The sequence below is a fragment of the Drosophila subpulchrella genome, unplaced genomic scaffold (assembly GCF_014743375.2).
Source record: "Drosophila subpulchrella strain 33 F10 #4 breed RU33 unplaced genomic scaffold, RU_Dsub_v1.1 Primary Assembly Seq365, whole genome shotgun sequence".
In the NCBI taxonomy this organism is placed as follows: Eukaryota; Metazoa; Arthropoda; class Insecta; order Diptera; family Drosophilidae; genus Drosophila; species Drosophila subpulchrella.
In genome coordinates, this window is record NW_023665585.1 from 1,170,390 (window position 1) to 1,178,576 (window position 8,187).

General features: G+C 46.0%; 1 non-coding gene across 1 annotated transcript; it reads left to right on the forward strand.

The window, feature by feature from the left end:
- Positions 1-6,613: 6,613 nt before the first annotated feature.
- Positions 6,614-6,685, forward strand: Trnad-guc. The gene has a single exon. It is a non-coding gene; the product is annotated as a tRNA-Asp (tRNA).
- The last annotated feature ends 1,502 nt before the right edge of the window (positions 6,686-8,187 follow it).

Below are 8,187 nucleotides of genomic sequence, written 5' to 3' on the forward strand. Positions count from 1 at the left end.
GAGCAACAACGCGCGGAGACAACCACCAACCCCGGAGTGCGAGCGCGCCAAGGCTAGGAGACTCATCTGAAAGAGAGCCGTGGGAGCTCGCACAGAATCAGCCAGGACAGGTAGACACCCTGTCCGAAGAAAACAATTTGGACCAATATACTGAAATGGAAGGAGCCGCCGGTGGGGAGAATCTACCCCTAGGACCGCCGAAAGGAAGATCAAGTATGCTTCCCCAATTTCAGAGGCACGAGGAGGACAACTTAGAGGCTGCCGAGCGACGTGAACAAAGGTTGATGGAGCTCTTGAGACAGAGCAACGAAATGCAGCGTGGAATGAGTGCCCAGATAGAAGCGCTGAAGGCACAAATAACAGAATTGCAGTCTCCGACATCCAGGAGACCCGAACAGAAGGGACTGCCTTCGCCGCCCCGAACTGTTCCGAATCCAACGGACAGCTTCTTGATATACCAAGAGACCCCGCCTCTGGAACCAGTAACGCAGGACATGCTTAGTAGCCAGATGCACCGGTTAAGAACACCCAGGCGGGTGGACACCCCGTCACACAGGCAATCCAGAACAAACGAAAGGGAGACGAGTCACCAAATGCACCCAGAGATCGATCGGAACTCATCGTTTCAGGGACCAAGACCAAAAGACGTCAGATTGGACAGATGGAACCTAAAGTTCGATGGAAGCGGTCGCGGCATGACAGTTGAAAGTTTCCTGTTCCGCGTAGACCGATTGCAAGAATTGTACGACCTCAGTCGCCAACAAGTCTTTCGTGAATTCCATCTTCTGTTGGCAGGTGCAGCCACGAAATGGTATTGGCAGTTAATGGAGGACAAGGCAGAAGATTACGATTTTGACTACTATTCGTTGACACAGGAGATGGAACGAGCGTTTTCCACTACCGGAAGTGACCTTATGAAAGTCAAGGAATTAATGGAACGCAAGCAAAGACAGCACGAAACCTTCAGCGATTATGTCTCCGATATGCACAACTTGCATTTCAAACTGAAGCACAAAATCGCTGAAGATGAATTTGTTGAGCTTTTGAAAGACAACATGAACTCCCAGATGGGCGGCTTGCTGCTAACATCCCCATTAACTTCGTTAACGGAATTCAAAAGGGAGGGTCTCCGAGTGGACCGCTGGTTAAAAAGTACTGCGAAAAACATGCCCAACACTTCAAAGCTTTCCTAATAGTACAAAAGAACAAACATATAAATCAAACATTTCTAGTAAATATGCTTTAACAGATCGTCAATTAGATCAAACACAGATTCCATGCCCCAAGTATATGAATAATACTAGAGTACATAATATACCTTTAACCATAAAGCAACAGCAGTGAAGATATCAGCCCGGCTAGCTCAGCCGATAAAACATGAGACTCTTGATCAGAGAAGTTGGTCGAAGCCACACGTGAACGGGCGCCTAAAAAGGAGAAGAAACATGGTACAGACAACGATGGTCGTACGCAGATTCCTTTTGCGAAGTCATTCCATGCGGTCCGCATCGATCACTTCGAGCCTGTTACGTACGCCCTCCACATAGAAAGATTCACATAGAGAAACAACGACGAATCTTTAGACAGGAGGAGGGGTGCATGTGACTAACCAGACTCATACTGGTAAAGGCAGAAGAAAATGCAATTCGGTAATTCTCGGGTGTCGCGTGGCCAGAACAACGGCCACGATCAACCTACTGGTAACCATACTCCGGTAGCTGGCAAAGGGCAACAGCCGGCCGTTGACTCCCAAGATAGCAGATATCAAGAAACAGTAATCCTAGGTGGGAACACCTAGTTTATCCGATCCATACCGGCAGCCAAGTAAAAGCTCTAGTCTGGTATAAAAGACCTTAGACAAATAGAGCTTAAGAGAGAATCCATTTGTGTGTCTTGCTGACGGAAGCCGGCAGCTCCGAGGGAAGACGACTTTCCCTGGGGTAGTCGTCCACGGAGTCTTCTGCCACCAGGACCAGCCACCATATCCAACAGTCCTTGAGGACACAAATCGCTGCTCGAAAGATCCTTATGTGTTGGACCAGCGCCGCCATTGTCATCAAAGAACGTGGAGAGGATCAACAATAAGGACGACATCTGTCATACTGTGATGTCTTGTAGCCGCAGTACCCGTGATCCCCATGCTCCTGAAAATTGTTCAGCTGTAGGAGCCATCCGTTCAGAGGCGTAGCATACGTCGGAGAAAGTTGTGATGCAACATAAATGTGTTAATCGAGCCAACCAAAGTGAACTCATGCATAACCAAAGACCAATATCCTCTAATAATACAGTTGGAGAACAAGTGAAAATCAACAAAAAAACATTGGAAGCATTCAAACATGCACTGAAATACATTTAAAACCAACCGAATCGATAGACAAAGTGCGAATCATGATGAACAGCCGTTGAAGAAGTCGCATGCCTCGGGCGTAATATAACTATATATTTTGTGTTTAAGTGAATTGGTATACTTAAGAAAAGCCGTATTTTGGTGCACGTATATTTATATGTATATATACCCAATATAATATTTTCCAAAGCCCAGGATCCGGAGCGTCGAGATCTCATCGCCCAGGATTTAAAGAGGGGGTAAGTTTGTCGGAACACGGTTCCTTTCTTATAAACATACATATATAAATATCCGTGCAGTATCCTACAGTTTTATAGACTACTATAAACTTTTCCAGCGGCGAGTATCAGCCTTGTTGTTGTATGAACAATTGCAAGAGCTCTCTGAGCGACGTTTTGTAGTCGTGAATAGTCAGCATTTTGCTGATGTGTGCACCTTCACAGGTGGTAAATTCGATACTCTCCGCTAACCAAAAATTGTCAATTAGTTTAATTTCCATATGATTTAGCCAACATTATGTTATTCATCCACGGCACTCGCCGATATAAATATTATCCAATAAATTTGTAATGTAAAAGGATATCAAAACATGAAGTGCTAGAGCTCTATTAAGGGGGTGTGCTGACGCGAGAAGTGGAGTAGGTCAAGAACAATGACATAACTTCTGACGGACAACCTTGACAATAGGGGATCGTATTGCGCGGCCCGCGACGATCCATTGGCACACGAATGTGTGAAGGGGAGGGAATATGGCCAAAACACAGCCCGATCGTAATGCGATCAAGCTACAGCTAAGCTTGTGGGGCAGTGTGGACTGACGACTGACGAACTTTATGAACTGATATTATTTTCCAGGCACTTTTAATATTTATTCTCGTTATGTTGGAGAGGAGAGAGGCTTACCAAGATCCCACGACCCGAATACGACGTAGCTAATGCCGGCAAATGGTGCCAGAATATCGGACGCCTCTCCCTTGGCCCAAGTCCTTGTCAGGACTCGGGCACTAATGCCCACGTAACAGAATTGGCGCCCAACGCTAGGATTTTTCACATTCCTTAAGGAATTTTAATAGGGTCAACCATCTCGATGCCTGCGGTATCGGAGTGGGTGTACCTAAGTATGGCAAAGCTTTCATCTTCATTTGCCATGAGTAATTTGACTGTTTTATAGAGCAGGGAACTTAAATAATTTTAAATATGCGCATACTTATCTATTTTGTCTTTCAACTAGTAACTTTAAAGTCCCCAACTTCTGTGACTGTCAGTGTTGAGAGGCCTCTCAACCAGAACTTTGTCTCAGAATAGAGGCTTGACTTTAAGATAATTTAATTTCTGTCTATTACAATTGTAGAATTCCCTGTTTTGTTCATGGACAAATTGACCGGAATTTCCTTAAACCAAGAACTATGAGTTATCCTTTTTTATAATACTATACCTATAACTAAGTGTCGACGACTACTTGTTAAAATTAACGTAAATACAATTTATAGGTGTTTTCTGGCCGACGCCACACGACGTACTACGCATTTGCCCGGTCGTTTGAATTGGTTCGAGTCCAGAAAGAGCAGGAGCGCAAGCATTACGGTAACGCATTTAGCAGTTGCGGTGCGGGTCTACTGTTCGTTTGTCGATCCAGGACAGAATGGGGGTGGGGGAACTGACAGAAAACGCAAAGCCGACGCCCCACAACGTACTGGGCATTTGTCCGGTCGTTTGCTTGGTTCGAGTCTTTGCTGTTTCCCTTGACATATTTGGGCGGTGGACGATTTGTAGTTTCTCTGGCCGACGCCCCACAACGTATTAGGCTAGTTGGTCAGGTCGTTTGCTTGGTTCGAGTCCAGAGAAATAGGAGACGGTTGTGGAGCCCGAGAATGATCGGTCAAACAACTCGTTTTCCGACGACTGGCGGGAGGGGGTTTTTGGACAGATTCCTTATCTAGACACAGCATTCCGTTTGGAACATTTGGGATGTCTAGAAAAAGGGAAAGTATGGGCATGTTAGCTTAGCGGAACCGCGTTGTGTAGAAGCGGCTAACACCCCTAGTTAGGGAAATTTATTTTTTTTTTTTTTGGGGCGTAAATATCGGACGGTTCTTGACCGAAGAGAAACTTGAGAAGCAGAGAGAAGCACCCCCATTTTATAAACATTTTTATTGTCGACTTATTTAGCGTATACATCGCTGACCGGGTGTTTTGAAAAGAATCACGTGAACTTTTTATACCAAAACGCAAAAAAAGTGAAGACAAATTTTAGTGCGTGTATTAATTCGCACAAAGTGACAATCTATAAAAAGAAAGCGGAGGCCTTTAAAGAAGGTCAAATAATATAAATGAAGGGGGCCAAGAAGAAGGTCTTATTCCAACCCAGCACCGGAAGAGTGACCCGAGCAACAACGCGCGGAGACAACCACCAACCCCGGAGTGCGAGCGCGCCAAGGCTAGGAGACTCATCTGAAAGAGAGCCGTGGGAGCTCGCACAGAATCAGCCAGGACAGGTAGATACCCTGTCCGAAGAAAACAATTTGGACCAATATACTGAAATGGAAGGAGCCGCCGGTGGGGAGAATCTACCCCTAGGACCGCCGAAAGGAAGATCAAGTATGCTTCCCCAATTTCAGAGGCACGAGGAGGACAACTTAGAGGCTGCCGAGCGACGTGAACAAAGGATGATCGAGCTCTTGAGACAGAGCAACGAAATGCAGCGTGGAATGAGTGCCCAGATAGAAGCGCTGAAGGCACAAATAACAGAATTGCAGTCTCCGACATCCAGGAGACCCGAACAGAAGGGACTGCCTTCGCCGCCCCGAACTGTTCCGAATCCAACGGACAGCTTCTTGATATACCAAGAGACCCCGCCTCTGGAACCAGTAACGCAGGACATGCTTAGTAGCCAGATGCACCGGTTAAGAACACCCAGGCGGGTGGACACCCCGTCACACAGGCAATCCAGAACAAACGAAAGGGAGACAGTCACCAAATGCACCCAGAGATCGATCGGAACTCATCGTTTCAGGGACCAAGACCAAAAGACGTCAGATTGGACAGATGGAACCTAAAGTTCGATGGAAGCGGTCGCGGCATGACAGTTGAAAGTTTCCTGTTCCGCGTAGACCGATTGCAAGAATTGTACGACCTCAGTCGCCAACAAGTCTTTCGTGAATTCCATCTTCTGTTGGCAGGTGCAGCCACGAAATGGTATTGACAGTTAATGGAGGACAAGGCAGAAGATTACGATTTTGACTACTATTCGTTGACACAGGAGATGGAACGAGCGTTTTCCACTACCGGAAGTGACCTTATGAAAGTCAAGGAATTAATGGAACGCAAGCAAAGACAGCACGAAACCTTCAGCGATTATGTCTCCGATATGCACAACTTGCATTTCAAACTGAAGCACAAAATCGCTGAAGATGAATTTGTTGAGCTTTTGAAAGACAACATGAACTCCCAGATGGGCGGCTTGCTGCTAACATCCCCATTAACTTCGTTAACGGAATTCAAAAGGGAGGGTCTCCGAGTGGACCGCTGGTTAAAAAGTACTGCGAAAAACATGCCCAACACTACAAAGCTTTCCTAATAGTACAAAAGTACAAACATATAAATCAAACATTTCTAGTAAATATGCTTTAACAGATCGTCAATTAGATCAAACACAGATTCCATGCCCCAAATTTATAAATAATACTAGAGTACATAATATACCTTTAACCATAAAGCAACAGCAGTGAAGATATCAGCCCGGCTAGCTCAGCCGATAAAACATGAGACTCTTGATCAGAGAAGTGGGTCGAAGCCACACGTGAACGGGCGCCTAAAAAGGAGAAGAAACATGGTACAGACAACGATGGTCGTACGCAGATTCCTTTTGCGAAGTCATTCCATGCGGTCCGCATCGATCACTTCGAGCCTGTTACGTACGCCCTCCACATAGAAAGATTCACATAGAGAAACAACGACGAATCTTTAGACAGGAGGAGGGGTGCATGTGACTAACCAGACTCATACTGGTAAAGGCAGAAGAAAATGCAATTCGGCAATTCTCGGGTGTCGCGTGGCCAGAACAACGGCCACGATCAACCTACTGGTAACCATACTCCGGTAGCTGGCAAAGGGCAACAGCCGGCCGTTGACTCCCAAGATAGCAGATATCAAGAAACAGTAATCCTAGGTGGGAACACCTAGTTTATCCGATCCATACCGGCAGCCAAGTAAAAGCTCTAATCTGGTATAAAAGACTCTAAAACAAAACTCTAAAAAAAAAAAGACTCCTCGATAGTATAGTGGTTAGTATCCCCGCCTGTCACGCGGGAGACCGGGGTTCAATTCCCCGTCGGGGAGCCAAATTCTGTTACGTGGGCATATTAGTGCCCGAGTCCGGACAAGGACTTGGGCCGAGGGAGAGGCGTCCGATATTTTGGCACCATTTGCCGGCATAAGCTACGTCGTATTCGGGTCGTGGGATCTTGGTAAGCCTCTCTCCTCTCCAACATAACGAGAATAAATATTAAAAGTGCCTGGAAAATAATATTACTTCATAAAGTTCGTCGGTCGTCAGTCCACACTGCCCCACAAGCTTAGCTGTCGCTTGATCGCATTACGATCGGGCTGTGTTTTGGCCATATTCCCTCCCCTTCACACATTCGTGTGCCAATGGATCGTCGCGGGCCGCGCAATACGATCCCCTATTGTCAAGGTTGTCCGCCCAAATATGTCAAGGGAAACAGCAAAGACTCGAACCAAGCAAACGACCGGACTAATGCCTAGTACGTTGTGGGGCGTCGGCTTTGCGTTTCCTGTCAGTTCCCCCACCCCCATTCTGTCCTGGATCGACAAACGAACAGTAGACCCGCACCGCAACTGCTAAATGCGTTACCGTAATGCTTGCGCTCCTGCTCTTTCTGGACTCGAACCAATTCAAACGACCGGGCAAATGCGTAGTACGTCGTGTGGCGTCGGCCAGAAAGCACCTATAAATTGTATTTACGTTAATTTTAACAAGTAGTCGTCGACACTTAGTTATAGGTACAGTATTATAAAAAAGGATAACTCATAGTTCTTGATTTAAGGAAGTTCTGGTAAATTTGTCCATGAACAAAACGGAGAATTTCTAAGGTTAAAAACATTTCAAAGTCAGGCCTCTATTCTGCGACAAAGTTCTGATTGAGTGGCCACTCAACACTGACAGTCACAGAAGTTGGGGACTTTAAAGTTACTAGTTGAAAGACAAAATAAATAAGTATGCGCATATTTAAAATTATTTAAGTTCCCTACTCTATAAAACAGTCAAATTACTCATGGCAAATGAAGATGAAAGCTTTGCCATACTTAAGTACATCCACTCCGATACCGCAGGCATCGAGATGGTTGACCCTAATAAAATTCCTTAAGGAATATGAAAAAGGCCCCACGTTGGGCGCCAATTCTGTTACGTGGGCATATTAGTGCCCGAGTCCGGACAAGGACTTGGGCCGAGGGAGAGGCGTCCGATATTCTGGCACCATTTGCCGGCATAAGCTACGTCGTATTCGGGTCGTGGGATCTTGGTAAGCCTCTCTCCTCTCCAACATAACGAGAATAAATATTAAAAGTGCCTGGAAAATAATATTACTTCATAAAGTTCGTCGGTCGTCAGTCCACACTGCCCCACAAGCTTAGCTGTCGCTTGATCGCATTACGATCGGGCTGTGTTTTGGCCATATTCCCTCCCCTTCACACATTCGTGTGCCAATGGATCGTCGCGGGCCGCGCAATACGATCCCCTATTGTCAAGGTTGTCCGTCAAAAGTTATGTCATTGTTCTTGACCTACTCCACTTCTCGCGTCAGCACACCCCCTTAATA